Source organism: Oxyura jamaicensis, chromosome 1 (assembly GCF_011077185.1).
Source record: "Oxyura jamaicensis isolate SHBP4307 breed ruddy duck chromosome 1, BPBGC_Ojam_1.0, whole genome shotgun sequence".
NCBI classification, from domain to species: domain Eukaryota; kingdom Metazoa; phylum Chordata; class Aves; order Anseriformes; family Anatidae; genus Oxyura; species Oxyura jamaicensis.
The window spans coordinates 170,524,134-170,543,978 of NC_048893.1; positions in this window are offsets into that span (position 1 = coordinate 170,524,134).

Genomic DNA, 19,845 nt, shown 5'->3' on the forward strand with positions numbered 1-19,845 from the left:
TTATTTTATTTTATTTTATTTTATTTTATTTTATTTTATTTTATTTTCTCCTGGTTTAAAACAACAAATGACTGTGCTTTTCTGTATATTATTTGGGCCACAGGGTAGACGCAGGAAACCTGGGAGGGTAGAATCCAGGAAACTATAGGCCTGTTAGTTTGACTTCAGTGCCAGGGAAACTCATGGAGCAGATTACCTTGAGTGTCATCATATGGCATGTGCAGGGCAAGCAGGTGATCAGGCCCAGTCAGCACGGGTTTATGAAAGGTAGGTCCTGCTTAACAAACCTGATCTCCTTCTATGACAAAGTGACATGCTTAGTAGATGAGAGAAAAGCTGTAGATGTGGTCTACCTTGACTTCAGCAAGGCTTTTGACACTGTTTCCCACAGCATTCTCCTCAAGAAACTGGCTGCTCATGGCTTGGACTGGCGTACACTTCACTGGGTTAAAAACCGGCTGGGTAGCCGGGCCCAAAGAGTTGTGGTGAATGGAGTTAAATCCAGTTGGAGGCTGGTCACTAGTGGCGTCCACCAGGGCTCAGTACTGGGGCCAGTCCTCTTTAATATCTTCATCAATGATCTGGAGGAGGGGATCGAGTGCACCCTCAGCAAGTTTGCAGATGACACCAAGTTAGATGCGTGTGTCGATCTGCTCGAGGGTAGGAAGGCTCTGCAGGAGGATCTGGATAGGCTGGATCGATGGGCTGAGGCCAACTGTATGAAGGTCAACAAGGCCAAGTGCCGGGTCCTGCACCTGGGGCACAACAACCCCAAACAGTGCTACAGGCTGGGAGATGTGTGGTTAGAAAGCTGCCTGTCAGAGAAGAACCTGGGAGTATTGGTTGATAGTCAGCTGAATATGAGCCAGCAGTATGCTCAGGCGGCCAAGAAGGCTAACAGCATCCTGGCTTGCATAAGAAGCAGTGTGGCCAGCAGGGCTGGGGAAGTGATTGTCCCCCTGTACTCGGCTCTAGTGAGGCCGCACCTTGAGTACTGCGTTCAGTTTTGGGCCCCTCCCTACAAGAAAGATATGGAGGTGCTTGAGCGAGTCCAGAGAAGGGCTACGAAGCTGGTGAGGGGTCTGGAGAACAAGTCTTACAAGGAGCAGCTGAGAGAGCTAGGATTGTTTAGTCTGGAGAAGAGGAGGCTCAGGGAAGATGTTACCGCTCTCTACAAGTACCTTAAAGGAGGCTATAGCGAGGTGGGCATTGGTCTATTCTCCCACGTGCCTGGTGACAGGATGAGGGGGAATGGGCTAAAATTGCACCAGGGGAGGTTTGGGTTGGATATTAGTAAGAAAAACAACCAAAAGGGTTGTTAGTCACTGGAATAGGCTGCCCAGGGAAGTGGTTGAGTCACCATCCCTGGAGGTCTTTAAAAGATGTTTATGTGTAGAGCTTAGTGAAATGGTTTAGTGGAAGACTTAGTGTTAGGTCAGAGATTGGACTGGGTGATCTTGGAGGTCTCTTCCAACCTAGATGATTCTGTGATTCTGTGATTATACTTAGCTGAAAGAGGAGTAATTCATCTCATTCATATAGTAACCATAGGAAATATCTTTATGATTACAGTAATCTTAATTTCCTCATACCCACTCATTAGAAGTATTTGAATATTTTTCATGTATACGTCTTTATCATAACATATATATTTTTAATTACCTCTCAATGAAATTCACTCTCAATGCAACATTATTATATAATTTGTCATAAATATCCATTAATATACAAGAGCTGCCCTCCCTAATCCTGTTTGTGATGGATATTTCCTGTTGCCTATGCTACCTGGCTGATGATTAGCAGTAATCTACATAATCTCTTCAGTACACATTTTATAACTTTCAGCACTGTTTCTTTTCCACAGACCAAGCTTGCTTCCTATCATGAGTTCAACATCACTGGTCTTTTCAAGTGTCAGTGTCCCCAAGCATGGAAATGAATACTGTTCTGTTCTGTTAGCTGTTGATTGTATTAACAACTTCTAATTTCTTTCTGGCTTCCATGTGATTGGGTGATGGGCCCTTCAGTGTCCTTTGCCTTCACTTCATTTGCAAATGCCATCTAACTTAATAGTCATTCAGAAAAATGTCCCTTTCATCAGACTTAAACAGTCTAAATAAGCTAGTTTAGGCACTGAAAACAGTAGCCACAGCAGCAAAAAACTTCACAGGATAATTTCTTTTTCTTCACAGGATAATCTCTTCACAGGATAATGTCCTCTGACTAAAAAGCATGTTTACAGCTAATTCATGTAAGTCTGTATTATGTCTGAGAATATACATATTTTTTCCCAATTCCTCTAAAAGTATATTACAGTGGAAGACAAAGAGACTAAAGACAATGGAATTCATGTTGCCATGATGTAGAAAGAAAATATCCTCATAACTTTGAGGATAATATTGTTTACCCTGTTCCAGTAAATTTCTTAAACCAGTATATTCCTTATAAGAAGGAAATAATTCTTAGTGTCCCTCTTCCACTTTTATATCATATGTGACTTACCTGGAAGGGACAGAATGAAATGCAAGTGCTTCCTTTATTTACTTTGTATTAGAGAAAAACAGAGATCTGATTAAAGAGGAGGAGGAGAACAAAAGTCTCTCCAGGCAACATAATGTTTCAGTGGCTGCTGGAATCACAAGCTTTTCAGGTCCTTTATGTGTCATTGTTATAAATCTTCTTCTTTAGACCCAAGAGCCTGGTTTAAAATCCTATGAGCTTGGAAATGCTACCTTAATGCTGCTCCCTCAACAGCGCTGAGAGGGAAATGATCTTTCTTACCCTCTTTAGTGCAAGTCATATTCTGAAGCTTTCATTTACCTCTGGCAATCACGTCATTGAGCCAATTTCTGAGAATGTGTTAAATGTCCATTATTTAGTCCTACATTCAGAGCTGGTGAGAGATAATATTTAAGGTATATCAGATTCTCAACATTCATTAAGCACGCCGTTGAAATAATATTCTCATTGATGCTAGTAGTCCATGCTAGACAGTTTGAGATTCAGTCAAGTAATTGTAATTCAGACTGATTAAAGCATATGGAAAGGACACTAAACTGCAAGTTTTCTCTGTTTGACATAGGAAATACCTGCTTTGTGTAATGAAAATAACAGTGTGGAGGAACGTGCCAATTTTGCTGTATTGTAATCATATTATGAAGGTAGCACAGAGAGGTTGTAGAGTCTCCTCTTTGGAGATATTCAAAATTCGCCTGGATGTGATCCTGTGTAACACGCTCTAGGTGACCCTGCTTGAGCAGGGGCGGTTGGACTAGTTGATCTCTGGAGATCCCTTCTAACCTCAACCTTTCTGTGCTTCTGTAGTGGGAAGGATGCTTGTACAGTGTAATGACTGTATATTTATCCTGTTACATATTACAGCAGGCAGTATTAACAGATGGCATAGATCCTTCCCTAGGAACTGGAATCTCATCTGTGGCTGCATAAAACCTCATCTTTATGATCCAGAATTTTCTAAGTGCACAATAAGGGGGAGCGGGGGGAGTAGAATCTAAGCAGTTTGTATACTGAGATATCTGTACTTTCTGACTACACTGGCCTGATAGGGTCTGCCAGTTTAATTAAATGTTGGAAAACATTTAATCTCATGTAGAATTTTAATAGGGCAGTTAGAACAATAGAAACAAAATCTCTGGCTTGTTAAGGAACGTTCTCCACAGATACACTTGATTTTTAGGAAAATAAAAACATGTATTAGCCATGGTATGTAATAAAATCTCTTATGACAATGATCAAGTAACAAGCTCTAGTCTGATGTTCATAAGAAATGATAACAGGTTTCAATTTTTAGTATTCATCTTTCTATATCCCTTGCACTTGCTAATTTTTAAGTTATTTTCACATAGTGAGAATTTATGTGTTTTGGAATAATAAATTCTCTTCCCTTTTAGTTTAAGGAACTCATGCAGAAGAGCTGGTTCATCAGTGACTGTAACTACCAGCATTCACATAAATAGACTCAGAGTGCACAATATCACTAAAGCAAAGTTCCTTTTCACCCATATTAGTGATCAGATTTTAAATAATAGTAAAATCTGATTGAGGATAATTCTATAAGCATCTCTGGCTTCAAGTTCAGCATCAGAATGTGAAGCCTGTGCTAATGCAACTTATGTAAAAGTGTTGTACACTAGTGGCTATATATATACGGTTTACCATGAAGAACCACATAACCGTGAAGGCAGATGATTGTTTACTGACACTCAGGCTTGTATAGCAAACTAAGAGAACTTGCTGCAATGCTAAAATGTGAACTAACATTTGTTATTCAGCACAGGCCCAGTTCATGCGTACAATACTTAAATTCCACTGAAATGTTTTTCTTTCTGCTGCATGTAATCTGTCAACACCAAATGGCTGGAAATTAAATTTTTCAGCACCTTGCTCTTTTATACAGTATTTTCAATGTGCATAGGCATGCATGAGCCAGAATGGTTTTGCCATTCATATTGGCAGCAGTTTACATACTATTTACAATGAAGTAGATGATTGTAACAAGGTGCAAAGCATAAGGGAATCTTGCCCAGGTGTATTATTTCTCTCTCTTTCTCACTATGTGCACTCCGACACGTCTGGCATGTAAGTGGTTAGAAAGTTCCATTTCAATAAGGCATTTGAAAATACCCATGTGTATTTTGTGAAATTTTCATGAGTTAGAGCTCTGTGGGTAGTTTGTTGCCTACCAAGAAACTGTTTTGCTTATGTAACTGAAATCTTTGTTACCAGTAAGCTGTTATTATAATTACTTCAAAATATTAATTATTATTTTTTAATCTTCATCCTATTTTTCTCTTGCTTTAACACTATTGGCTCAATAATACACTGTTAAATTAGAACCATTACTTACTTTCAAGAAAGACTTCTGGAATGTGTATGTAGAGAAAATAGCACTTTTTTTTTCCTTTTTTTTTTTTTTTTTTTAAAGTTAGAAGTATTCATAATCAAATGAAGTTCCTCCTCATTTCTAATTTATAAGTTAACTTTAATCAATAGAAGTAAAAGATAACATTCGTTCTGAATCTGTGAGATGCTTTTGTTGCATTTGAACAAGAAGAAGACATGGACATATAGAAACAGAAGGATGAGGAGCACTAATGGAGACAGTGAGATTTTAAAATGCTATCTAGAAATTTCCATAGGAATAAAACACATAGAAACTTTATGTTTTGCATTTTTGTCTCAGCTTCACGAATAGAACAGTTCCATTGAAAGGGACCTTCAAAGATATGGACCATCTAGTCCCACTCAGTGGTGTGCGAACAAAATTAATCTTGCATATGCATGATCATTTTTCTGATGGTTCTGAGTCTGAATTGGGAAGGAAGTGATGAAAGAAATATGAAAGCTTTAATTTCTACCTGAATTACACTGGAGCTCATGATAACAATCATGGACTTTTTCATTCAGAAAATGTCATATCAATGAAGACTGAGAGATATGTAAGAAAAAATAAATTAAAAGGAGATAAATTTATTCAATTTTAGCTTTGTTGGAAAGACTGTGGAAATCCAATGGCATGGTGTCTGAAAAAATCAGAATATAAACCAAGCCTGTCCATTATAGTTATATTTCTGGAGAACAAAATACAAATCCAATGACAGTACTAGTGTCAGCTGAGGATAAAACAAAATAATTTCTATAAATGGGGCATTCAATACTGATTATTTTTGTGTGATGAAATATCATTTACAGAAAGAAAAGGTATCTATTCTCCAAGCAGACAAGGTCATACCTTATCATGATGGATCTATGAACAATTACTTTAGACTCAAGAATCTGTGCTCTTTCAGGACTGCAGAAATCAGACTCAAGTTTTGTCAAAAACTTCATAGGCGAGTATGTACTTGACACAGTTTGGTAAAAGCAAATGTATTAAAAAAAAAAAAAAAAAAAAAAAAAAGTATTCTTTTCACCCTCACAAAAGTGTTATTAGTGACCTAAGTTGTATAGTTGTATGTTCCAGCAAAGACGGCGTTCTCTTTAGTATTAGATGCTTTCAAATAGATTTAATTTTTATCTCCAGTACGAATGTTCTTCCATGTGTATCTTATAGCAAGTGAATAGTTGCTCATTAATAACAGGCTAGAAGAACAAAATGTAACTGATATCTTCTTGTTATGCAATGTCTAAAAATTATATTTACCATAGAAATTGCTCTGCTGGCAGCTAAAAGGAGGCATTATCTCTAAGTGACTGAAAGCTCTAATCATGAGAAAGGACCAGGTGAGTACTGTACAAACACGAAAAAAAATATGTTCCCTAACAATAAAATTTCAAATATAAATTTAAGGTAGAAAGCAGAAAACAAAAACAAACAAAAAAGACAAACCAATCAACAAACAAAAAAAACACCAACCAACAACGACATCCAAAAGGAAGATAAGTGGCGTAAAGTCAAAAACAAAACAAAACAAAACAAACAAAATTATAAGTGGTCATGTGAAGGAGTCTTAAGGGAAGAAGTCTTGATACAGTAGCAATGTGTTCTGATTCTAGTTAGGACAGGAATATACCCTTTTTACTGAAAGATGTGAACCAACATACAAGGTGGTCTCTAAGTAAACAGACTTACTTACTTTGTGTAAGTAGGCCTAAACCTCCCTTGAATTTGCTAATTATAGGTATAAGTAAAATGTATTTTTATGATATTGATATATAAGAACTTACAACACATATATATGCTAAAGAAGTTATATTTATCATCAACTATTGTTTAAACTTTTGGTATTTTAAGATAGCATAAGCTAAAGCTAGTAGAAAACTTCTTGATGTAAATAAAATACCATAGTGACACCATTGCAATTTATTGATGCTAAGTTTTTATAGTAACAACATAAACAAAATGAATCACCAAGTGAAAATAAGACTAAAATCAAGAGGGGTGCAAGGCCAAATAAATTGAAATTATTTTGATATTATTGCGTATAAGACCAAGAGAATGTTCAACTAACAAATCATAGAGTAGGACTCTCAGTATAATAATAACCCAAATTCACATTATTTTCATTGTGAAATTCTCATAATCTTAATTATGGAGTTATGAAAATAAACTCTAGGGAAGTATCTGTAAATTAACTCCTTTTCCTTTTTCTTTTTTTTTCATGTCTTCCACAAAACTACCAGGAAGTAATGTCCATGATGATATTTCCATTTATTCTTTTTGTCTTTTTTCAGCCCATAAATATTTTATTTTTGCCTGTATCAAAGAAAAATATTAAAATGTATGAAAAGGGTGTTCTTTGACTGTTATGACTCAGATTCATCAATCTAATTTCAGAACCTTTGAGATATTCACCCACACCAGACCTTAAACTTGAAACTGAACTAAGGCATATACATTTCAAGAAACAGTTAACTTAATAATATAAATGCAAACTAGAAATTGGACAATTAACTTGAAAGAGAATACAAAACTACATGAAGAGTTAAGGAGTGTTCACGTCTGAGAAAATTAAGCACAATAGTGAAAACTTTGCTACTAGCAACAAATGAAGTGACAATTTTCAAAAGACAGGAGTTTGTAGCTGATATAAATTTTAAGACACAAGTGGTTTATTTATCTAATTTTGGGGCAGAAATTATATTCTATTCCAGTCTGGGAATCCTGTTACATCAGTGCTGTTGAATGGTTGAATGTTAGTTTTCAACAAGATGGTATTTTTTTTTTTTTAATTTTTATTTTTATTTTTTAGCTCATATAAATCTTAACCATATATGAACAACATAGGGAAATTGGGTAGGCTTCACATATGGAAAAGACTGACATTTCATATACCTTTCATATACTTCTTCAATGAATTTGGCCAGATAAAAATTCAGCACAGAAGCAACCATGGGTTTTGCACTTAACAACACTAATTCTGTTTCTGCTAAGATATTCCCAATTATAAATGCAGGCCTTAACACTCACACATCTATGACACATAAAATAATTGCAACTAAGATGAGATTTAGGCAGTTAAAGTCTCAAAAGGATAATCTATCTAAACTTAAAATACAGAAATCTGTTCTCCTTCACTGTAATATAAAAATAATAAAATGAACTTATAAGACATTTTTAACAGAAACAAGTCCTTGCTGAATTCTGGGTATGTATTTGCTGTTGTCAGAAGAGAAAGGGGAATAAAATGGGTATAATTAGCAACTAGTATCATATGGGTTGTACTCTCCACTGATAAGGATTGTCCCTGACCCAAATACCTTAGAAGCTTGGATTCTGAAGATATAGCAGAAGTCAGGAGTTGTCCTTTACTTCTTCCTCATTATATGATGCACAAAAGTAAAATTAAAGAATAATGAATATAATACTGGAACACACCAAACACTTCTCGAGTCTCATTCCAGACTGCTATTTATATACTAATTGTAGAGATAAATATATTTTATACTAATTGTAAAGAGGTAAAATTTTATACTAATTACAGAGGTAAAACAGCACACCAGTGATTTCAAAGCTTGTGTATTGGGTTTACATGGCAAGGTTTTAGTAGTGGGGGGCTGTAGAGGTGGCCTCTGTGAGAAAAATCCAGAAGCTGCCCCATGTTAGATAAGGAGCCCGCTGCTGGCCAAAGCCGAGCCAGTAAGCAATGTTGTTTGTGCCTCTGTGAGAGCATATTTAAGGGGGAAAAAAGACTGGTGGAACAGAAGCCAGGAGAGAGAGGGGTCAGAAACAGCCTTGCAGACCCCAAGGTCAGTACAAAAGGAGGGCAGGAGGTGCTCCAGGCACCAGAACAGAAGTTCCTCTGCAGCCTGTGGAGAGGCCCCTGGTCGAGCAGGCTGTCCCCCTGCAGCCCATGGGTCCCACATGGAGCAGATCTCCATGCTGCAGCTTGTGGAGGAGCCCCTGGTGGAGCAGGTGGATGTGGCCTGGAGGAGGCTGCGGCCCATGGAGAGCCCCCACAGGAGCAGGCCCCAGGCTGGAGCTGCAGCCCGTGGAGAGGAGCCCCCGCAGGAGCAGGCCCTGGGCCAGAGCTGCAGCCGATGGAGAAGAGCAGGGGGCCTGAGGTGAGCTGGGGCCCTGGGGGGGACCCATGCTGGTGCAGTTTGCTCCTGGGGGATGGTCCCTGTGGTACAGACCCTTGTTGTATCAGTTCTTGAAGAGATGCTGCCTGTGGGAAGCCCATTCAGGATCAGTTCAGGAAGTACGGCATCCTGTGGGAGGGACCCCACGTGGAGCAGAGGCAGAGAGTGACCGTGTAGGTGTTGGAGACGAAGTGTTAGGGACTGACCGCAGCCTCCATTCCCCGTTCCCCTGCACCACTTGGGGGTAGGAAGTAGAACTGGGTGGATGATGGGGAAGGTGTTTTTAGTTTGCTTTTAGTTTTTCACTGTTGTAGTCTGCTAGTGATATGCAATAAATTTTATTAATCTCCCTATTCTGAGTCTCTTTTGCCCATGATGATAATTGTAGAGGAATCTCCCTGTCCTTATCTCAACCCTTGAGCCCTTTCCATCATATTTTCTTCCATTTTTTTCTTTGAGAAGGGGAAGTGAAAGAGCAGTTGTGGTGGAGTTCAGCTGCCCAGAAGGAAAAAACCACCACAGCTGGATAATCATATTTCTACTTCTGATTGTAATAACTGTAGAAAGGTTAAATTTTATATGGATTAATACTTTTTGTAGAAGTTCACATTTTTACTTTGGGCATAAATGTCTGTCTTATGTCCCAAATGGGATTCATTTCACCTGGCATTTACCATCTGTTGTGTAGACACGTATACTGGAGTTAGTTATTGAGAGCAATTTTATAAAAAACACACAGAATTAGATGCCTGTAGATGCAATTTGTGCCATCATAAGAAAATAAGAACCTATTTCTCTTCATTAAAGGGCATTAGATAACTGACACAGATAAAGAATATATAAAAATGGTATGAATTCTCCATATACTTTTTCATCACAACATACGCATTCGAGAGTGGAGGACTGGACTTAATGTTTTTCTTACAAAATACATCTGGAGGGTAGCTGAGACTATATTGCTGGCAGGAGAGGAAACAAAACAGTTATACTTTTTTCTCTGATGGAAGAGAAATGTGAAATGATATTTAGTTAATCTGCTTCATATTAAGAAAATAAATGTATATGTTCTGATTACATTTTGAACATTGCAATAAAAAGCAGTTTTGTTTCCGTATATGACCCCATACTTCCTTGGTGCTAGTGACCCTAAGAATGTTAATGAATGTGTATTAGGGACCTCGTTCAATAAAGACATACATACATATTTGCATATATCAGCTGTTGCTAACAGGTTAACAGCCTTGTTTGCTAAGAACTACTTGTAATATCTGGCAATAAACAGCATGATAATAAATATTTCCAAGACAAGAGAAAGGAGGAGGAAAAAATAAAGTGTTCATAAAATGTTTTACGTCAGGCAAAATGACATTCTTGCAGGACTGAGTGAATTTTCATTGTGTTGGTTATTTATTTGAAGGTTAATGTGTAAACATATAAAGCTAAAAGCTTTGGGCAGCCAGAATGTGCTTAAACAAAATAAAACAAGACAAATTATATTTTACAATAAGTTTAATATGAGGTAAGACTGTTAGTACTAAGATATACCAAATGAAATCTAAAGAGTCAAATTTTTCTCACTTTGGGCAATGCAGATCTGTTTTCCATAGGATCATATGTGTTCTAACTAGAATCCAGCTTAGAGTAAGGAATATACTTTAGAAAGGCATCTTTAAAGTTATTTTATGAAATATTGTCAGTATGCTGCTTTAAAGGTTGCTGATTAAGTATTCTCTTCCATTACAGACAAAACATGATGCTCGTCTGTATTTTGACTTTTCAAATTTTATTATGAAGATCCAGAATTATGTTTGCTGTATTTCAGTCATATTCTGAAATAAATAAATAAACAAGGGTGAGTAAATGTGCAACTGCTAACTGTAACTTTTTAAGCTGATTTTTTTTCTTTTTCTAAGGGAACACATCAATACTGCAGAAATAGGACTGATTTAGCACCTGTATTTTATGCTACTTCTACTGAATTCAGTAGTCTACAAAAACAGTTACTCCAAACTTGGGCTCTGGAAGTACAAACACCTTTGAAAAAATAAACAAAAACTAAAAACTGGGTATGCAGCTGGGTGTACATATATTTCTGGTTCCCAAAACTCATTTTGTCTAACAGACCCACACTTCTTCTGGGCTAATTTTCCTTTCTCTCTCTCGCTCTCTGTACACTGATGCAGTTTCAGCATCTGGCTCTGAGTTGGTTTGAAAACAATTACAAACATTCCGAGCAGATGAACTATGATATCTAATTAAGTTTCTGAAATACCAAAGAAAAAGTACACACTTTTCTACCTCCTGGGTGTCCTAGAAGGTCGAATCAGAAGTTAGTAATAGCTAACTAAATAGCCAGAGATGAACTGACATAACCTGGCTGGACATGCCAAACTATTTATTTATTTTTTTCTTTCCAGAACAGGAGATGGGATGCATAGCCACACCCTTCCATGTGAACCAGCCAACCATCCTGGTTGAGGAAGCCAACCATCCTGGGAGAGGAAGAACTGGTGTGAGCGAAAACAATTCTAGACATAGAACTAACTCATAAAATGTACAGATGATCATCTCTATATCCCAAATGTATGTGACATAATTTATTAATACAGATATACATAGAGGAGCCCATCCTATTACATCAGTTGGGAAGACTTGGTGCCACATAATATTATATCTATGCAGGTTGCTCTGTTGTTTTTTTGTTTGTTTTGTTGGTTTGTTTTTGGTTTTGTTTGTGTTTTTTTTTTTTTGTTTTACAGGATGTGACACTTATGCTGGAGCAAAGCAACAGACAGTCCTCTTGTCCACTCTGTTGAAGTGAGGCACAGTGTATGTTAGGATGAAAGATTTTTTAGATCAGAGAGAGAAAAAATAATCAAGAGACTAGCAAATTTGATAATGAGAGGGACATCTCTGATGATGCTTAATCATATGGTTTGATCTCCATCTCCAATGATGTTTTCTATATACAGGGATACAAATAGAAGCTGCTAAGAAATACTAGGCAATGAATATTTTCTTTTGGGCTGTCAGAAATCCAATTTAGCTGAAATTTTAACATCTACAAGAATGTGTCAGTTTCAGCAAAACTTTCTGACAGAACTTTAGTGTGAAAAGAGTCTAAATATTTTGCTTTGAGAAACAAACATTTTGAGAAGCAAACATTTTAATAGTGATGTTTTTATTTGCTCTTTAAACTGAAAGGAAAAAAGTAAATGAAGACAAATATGTAACATAGTTGACATAAAGGAAAAGGAAAGCACAGGGTTGAGCAAATATATCTTATTTTGTATTTGAGGACAAATGATGGGGCAAATGATGAAAGAAAGGGATAAATTAGGAAAGAAAAATGCAGTCAGAGTCTAAAGTAAGGGACATGAATGTTCATGCCTGTAGACTATTTTAAGTATTTATTTTAAGAGAATGCCAGTCAGGTTTTCCCTTATGTGTGAAAATATGTATTTAAAAGTCCTTGTAGGTATTTTTGTATGTTTTCTAGACAGAATTTTCAACAGACAAATGTCAAAATGCTTATGTTTGAATGGTACCCTCCTGAATATTAATGAAGATCTGAAAATACCTAACTGAAGGATTAATTAGATCATGTCAGTGAGATCTTAACATACAGGCTCCTAATTGTCCATAAATTGTTAATTTTTTTTCTACTAAACTCGAAATGTTGCTCTATGGCTTTTTAAATGTTTCATAGTTTGTAAATGCAAATTATAGCATTCTAAGAATTTTTTCTTTGCTTTCAGGAAAACAGTATATGGTGGTTTCTCTTCTGTATAGGTGTGCTATATGGTGTTAACCATCCAAGTTAAATGTCACAGCAAACAGAAGCCATTCTCTGAAGAGCCATCTGATGGATACTTTTGTGAATCCTATTTGTTCTGGGGAATATAATTGAAATGCTGTACATTCTCACTCTTACCTCCTGTAGAGAACACCTAGAATTTTGAAACCATTACTTTTATCTCATAGACATCTCTTGAAAGCCATACATTTCTTCCAGGATGAAGGATGTCTCATCTTTATGATGCTCATTCACTTTACATCATTCACTTTAGAATAAAATATATCCCACGTATTACTAAAACTGAAGCAAAAAGGGTGTATAAGAAGTAATTGAATATATTCAGCAACAGAAACTTTACTGTAAGAAATACTTGTGCCAGAAAATGAAGTTCAATTATATATAATGATATAATCTCATACATAATATGTATATATATATGCATATGTTTTGCTAAAGACACAGATTGTGAACTTCTCACTGCTATATCAGTCATTAAGCCATGTGATCATTGGCCTAGCAGATACTAAGTTGCAGTAGCCCAGAGAGGAACAGAACCTTTCTTCTAGAGGCACTATATGTATTGAATCAGGAATTCGAGTTTGAATTACAGTTGAATTACAGACATGTTAATTTGGTGTTTTGGGGACAAAATTCTGCTATTTACCAAAATTATTACATCCTGACACACCAAGACTTTACTCAAGTGCCTAGATACCTGATACACAAGCTAATAAAGTATATTAATAGTTCCACAGCCTTTCAAGTGCTTGTATATAAGTTCTTTATTTTTTTTTTTCACAGATCTGGATTTCATTCACTTTTCCCTTTTTTAACTCCATACTTTTAAACCTCTTTTTGATTAAAATATCTGATAACCCTCTCTTGAAAGCAATGTCATTATAATATTGAAGTCTAGAAACAAGAGTTTAGTCATTAAGATAAATGTTGAAATTCATATCCTGGATGGAGAGAAAGAAAATTAAAAAAAGAATTAGTAGCCCTTTTTCTCTTTCATTTGAACAGACTAACGGAAAACATGCTAGAAAGAGTCAATGAATATCAGCACTGGAGGACTGCTGGATGAAGGTGTAGAAGTCTTTCTGTAAGACAATGATATTTGGAAGTGTGATGTAGGCTTCACAGACTTAACTCTGTCACTCTGACTTAAGTCTGAAACTGAAACTTCTTGCTTACATCAGTTGTCTTAATGCTAGATTTTTTCTGTTTCTGGCTGACAACATACCTTCCAGATGTCCAAAGCACTCCTGTCAAGAACATGGCAGTGTGATCACCTTAAGCGGAAACAATTTCAAATGTCACAAGCTTAGTAGAATTGAGTAAGTAACTTGTGCATGTGGGTTTGTTTTAGAGATCTCCTCTCCCTTTGTTGCAGGAGGGGATTAATTTGTAAGGCAACATTTCTTCTTCCTCTTTGGCTAGTGAACCCCAAGGATTAAGTCACGTACAAAACCTTTTTTTATGCTAGAAGTATCACTATTCTATTACAAGAAAATAGGATCCAAATAAGTTATGGTGGCTAAGCCTGTAAGCTGATATTTTGATGCATAACAAATACACCAAATAAAACAGGTGGTGTTCTTACAAATAAAGCATGATAATGAGCTCATTACAAGGATCTTCCGTTTTGATGTTGGCACGCTAAAGATACTGATCAACAAGAAAAGCTTATTTTGTAGGAGTTCAAATATGATCTGAATAATGGTGCAGATGTTTTTGAAACACCTTTGATTTTCCAGCAGTTTTAAATTGTCACACTGATCTTTACTCTTTTAAAAGTTAAACATCTGGCCTACAGATTACCATTTTAGTGAAAATGTTACTTCATTTGACACTGATTTTAGGATGAGACAAACCTTCTTAGCATATGTAATGATTTCCTTTGATCATAGAAGAAACCAGGTATCTGTTTTGTCAGAAGTGAGGTGAAGTGCATTCCATTGTCTTTCTAGATAGTTTATCAAAGAAAAAGTTACATGATTTTACTCATCAATTGTCTACATGATGAATTTTCAGAAAGCAGTACTTTTAAATCTTGTTCACATGCACGTAGCGAGGTCAGGTAGATGGAAGCTGGAGTCAGACAGATTCAAATTAGTATGATGGGCAAAACTGTTGAAAAACTCAGTTAGTTCCATTGCCATTCCTTATTTCTATACTAAGCTCAGATGCCTGAAGTCTACCTGAGTAATAGTCTACCTAAACCAGAACTATGGGCTTGATGGAAAGACCACATGCAAAAGTCTAAGACCTGTTTTATGTGAGAGGTTTGATGATATTATTTTAACAGTCACATCCAACATTTAGAGTCTATGAATTTATATAACACAGATTTTCATTTTAGATAAAAAGAATTTTGGAAAAAAGTGTCACTGTGATTACTATATTTTATATTCACAACTTGCTGACATTTCACAGTACCTGCATTCCTCATTTCCTCTGTTAAACTCTTCTGCAAGATTATAGTCTCAAGGATGTACTGGAAAAAGTCCAATGGAAGGCCACCAAGATGATCAGGGGTCTGGAGCAACTCTCCTATGACGAGAAGCTGAGAGAGTTGGGACTGCTCAGCCTGGAAAAGAGGAGGCTCAAGGTGGATCTTATCAATGTGTATAAATACTTGAATGTAGGGTACAAAGATGATGGAGACATGCTCTTTTCAGTGGTGCCTAGCACCAGGACAAAAAGCAATGGGCACAAACTGGAACAAGAGGTTCTGTCTGAACATTGAGAAGCACTTTTTTACTGTGCAGGTGATGGAGCACCAGAACAGGTTGCTCATAAAAGTTGTGGGGGTCTCCCTACTTTGAGGTCTTCAGAAGCTGTCTGGACATGGTCCTGAGTAGCTTACTGTAGGTGTCCCTGCTTGACGAAGGGGGGTTGGACAAGATGACCTCCAGAGATGGTTTCCAACCTTAACCATTTGTGATTCCATGAAAACATCTCTACTCTGTAACAGGATATATTTTACTTTTTGAAGTTGGTCCAATTAAAATAATTTTATTTTACTTTACAAAATGAAGGTAGTCTATGAGATTTAATACTGATTCTAAATCAGGTTAAGGTCCTTTAATATGAAAAGACAATACAAAATATTATATATCATTATAATGACCCAGCCTGGAGAAGGGTCACAAGTCAGCAGGAGAGCAGCACAAAGGAATTCCAGACACTCCAGCCAGTAAGTCAGATTCATCAGGGGCCCAACTAACACATTCTAACACTATTCTAACACATGTAGCATGGAGAATAAAGAGGAGTCAAAGATGTATGCATGCCTGCAGGGCTATGACTTCAATATTATTACAGAGATGTGGTGGTACAGCTCCCATGACTGGAGTGTTGGAATGGAAGGGTACAGGTTCTTTAGGAAGGACAGGCAGGGGAGATGAGGAGGGGGCATCACCCTCTATGTCAGTGAGCAGCTGGAGTACATGGAGCTATATCTCATGGAGCTATATCTGGGGATGGAAGAGGAGACGATTGAGAATTTATGAGTCAGGATTAAGGGGAGGGCAGGGAGAGGTAAGATTACAGTGGGAGTCTGCTACAGGCCACCTGATCAAGAAGACCAAGAAGATGAGGCCTTCTATAGACAGATAAAAGCAGTCTCATGTTCACAAGCCCTAGTCTTCATGGGGAACTTCAACCACCCTGAAATCTGTTAGAGGGACAGCAGAGAAAAGCATAGGCAATCCAGAAGGTTCTTGAAATGCACTGATGATAAATTCTTTCTCCAAGTGATAGAGAAGCCAAGAAAGACAGGTCCTATGCTCTATATCATTCTCACCAACTAGGAGGGGCTGGTGGGGAATGTGAATGAATGTGAAGCTCAAGCGCAGCCTTGGTTGCAGTGATCATGAAGTGGTGCAGTTTAGGAGGGTAGTTCCTGAGGGCAGCAAGGAGGGAGCACAGCAAGCTCACTACCCTGGACTTTTCAGGGCAAAGGATGTCAAAGGCATCAAGAAAGGCTTCTCTAAGTCCATCAGAGATAAAAGGAAGACAAGGGAAATTGTGGGCCCTCTTTGGAAGGCAATGGGAGACCTGTTTACCTGTGAGGTACTCAATTACTTTTTTGCCTCAGTCTTCACTGGCAAGAGCTAGTCTCCTTTAATCTAGAGGTATACATATAGCCTTTGAAATTCTTCCATGTCCACACAGCTGCTGGTTATCTCCTCTCTAGGTATATTAAGTTCACATATCCAAACTGAAAAGTGATCATTGTAATTCACTATCAAAACACCTTTGAATTGAAATGATGCATGAAATATGAAATGATACTGTTGATATAATCAGTGACGCAAGATTTAAAAGCTGGGTTTACTTTCTTGAATCATACTTCAAACCTCTTCTTAGAGAAATATATCATTAAGTTTGTAGAAATAAATAATAAAAATATAGAGAAGAGAGAAGCTATAGATTCTGCTGCTGGTAATTATTAAGAATATTTCCTCAGTTTTTCCCTATCTATCCTTCAATTTCTAACTGCCTTGAGTCAGATAGGATAGGAGAAGGAAAATATATGATAAGAGCTGATTAGGGCTAAGATGCTTGCCCTCTAACACAGAAATATTTCTGTTCTTAGCAAATCTTCTGAAAAGATCTAAAGTTATTGAATTTGAAATTGCAGTTTAATTCGGTACTCCCATTGAGACCATCTAAATGAAAATCATAAATCAAGGCCATGGTGATCTTTCTGAGAGAAATATTCCAGTTCTGTGACAACGATCATAATCATTAAATGACTCTCAGTATTCCATTTTTCTTTTTCAATACAATATTAACCAGAAATAAAACTGAACTTAGTTGGAATACTAGTGAGTCAGATTTCTTCCTGAATTGAACTTATAAAATTTGTTCCTTAAATGCTGGAACTTGTCATTCAGTTTGCAAAAAATACATGTTTATCTAAAAGTGACTTTTCACATATAAAATTTGTTTTAGCTCAGTTAGGAAAAGGAACGCCCATGATATATTTATGCAAAATACAAAATGTGATATTATGACCTCATCAAGATCAGCAAAGAAAAACAATGGAATTCATAGAATCTAGACATTCTGATAAAAATGATGTAATCTTTACAGGTAACCCTAAGAATCTCCATGCTAGTGTTTTTAAAACAGTTTTTGACTGACCATTCTTACTCTTTTGCTTGGAGCTGATGGGTTTTTGTTTGGTTTTGTTCATTAAAAACATAGCAGAGGTTGTTATCCAACATCAATAGTTTACTTGTGTCTATTGTGTAGCTAATGTAAAATCACTGTGATTTCATATGAAGTTTCCTCTACAATATAAAATTGATAACAACAATTTTGTCAAAAAATCTTTCCCATATACAGAAATGGATTTCTGTGAAAAAGATTGTTTCCCTGTCAACTATCTCATACAAGACTGAAAACATTGTGAAAACTGCTAATGTCATCTTGGGATACTAATCATATAAAAATAAATCTAGACCATGCAATCCCCCTCTGGATAACAACAAAAATAACAAAATATATATATATTTTAACTTGATGTCCCTTTATATTACTTACATCATCTCATATCCATTATATTAGGGTATTTATAAAAAACAGACGATGAAAAGGCTATCATTTACAATCTAAATCCATACTACATCCCAAATATGATTTAAATAATTATCTGTATTGGTTTAGAGCATTTTTAAAGAAGTGTCATTATTGTTTTAAATGGAAAAATGTAAATAACAAATGTTAAATGTAGTTCTACATAGCATCTGCAAAATTTCTTTTTGCAGATGTAGAAAATTCACCATGTACATCGTATGGAGTTCATCTGACTAAATACAGACAAGAACATATAAGCTAGTCACCCCAAGTTCCCTTAGTAGACAAAGGAGAAAAAGACTCTTAGTGGAGGTGTAAATAACCTGGGTACTAAAATTTTTCCCTCCTTCTGATTGATTACAGAAGTAAAGTAGGATTACTAGTTCACATTCAGACATATAGTGTAGATATCTTAAATTTAGATTAATTGCATTTTTTGTAATAAAAACTGAAATGATGGACCAGATTCTCGCTGAATGCAACACTTACAAGACAAACCAGCCTTACTGGTGTTCTTGAGAAGTACAATAAATAAATAAATAAACAAAAGATAGATATCTAAAAGACAGAGCAGAGGTAACTGAAAAACTGATGTTTATGCCACTGATTTGGGGTAGGAGGCTGCTATCTTGGGTTCTGCTTGGCATTTATACTTTTCTAACCAACCCTCAACACTGAAAAGGGAAATATGAGACTAGCTACAGCCTTCAAATTCCTGGAGAGGGCCTGGATCTTTCTAAGTTCAGCAGGAGATTGTGCTCTTTCTTAACCTCGATTTTTGAGTCTTCATTCCCTGACAGACATGACATAAATTCATTCTTATGATATAGAACAGAAAGTATTAATTGGTCTGCTCATCCCCTAATGTAAGTACCTGGGATACAACACAGTTTGCTTTCCACCTCTAGCTGCAGTACCTGCTAATCCTGCTGCTGTCCTTATTTATTTCAGGGGCAAGACAAACAAACGGATCACACTCGCATCAATTTTAATGGTTCCTTTAGTAGAATTGACAAAAAGTTTTATGCCCAACAAGTTCTGATGCATTCATTCAAAGTTTTTTGTAATTAAAATCTATTTATTAATAATGTTTCTTATGTTCAGAAAATCCATCTCTAAATAAAAGTTTCAATTGATTTTGAATGAGTCAATGATGTCAAAGCTCTCTGTACACATGATCAGGAAAACAATATTTTCCTGATTATGTCTGAAAAACTGGGTGAACTAGAAGCATTTATTTATTTATTTACTTATTTATTAATTAGATTAAAATAAAGTCTGAGATTCAGGTCCTGTGGCTTCACTTTAGGACTAAGTGCAAGAGAAGATTTTTCAGTGTCTAAAAGTATATTAGCCCTTGAAAACACCTTTATTTATTTATTTATTTATTTATTTATTTATTTATTTATTTATTT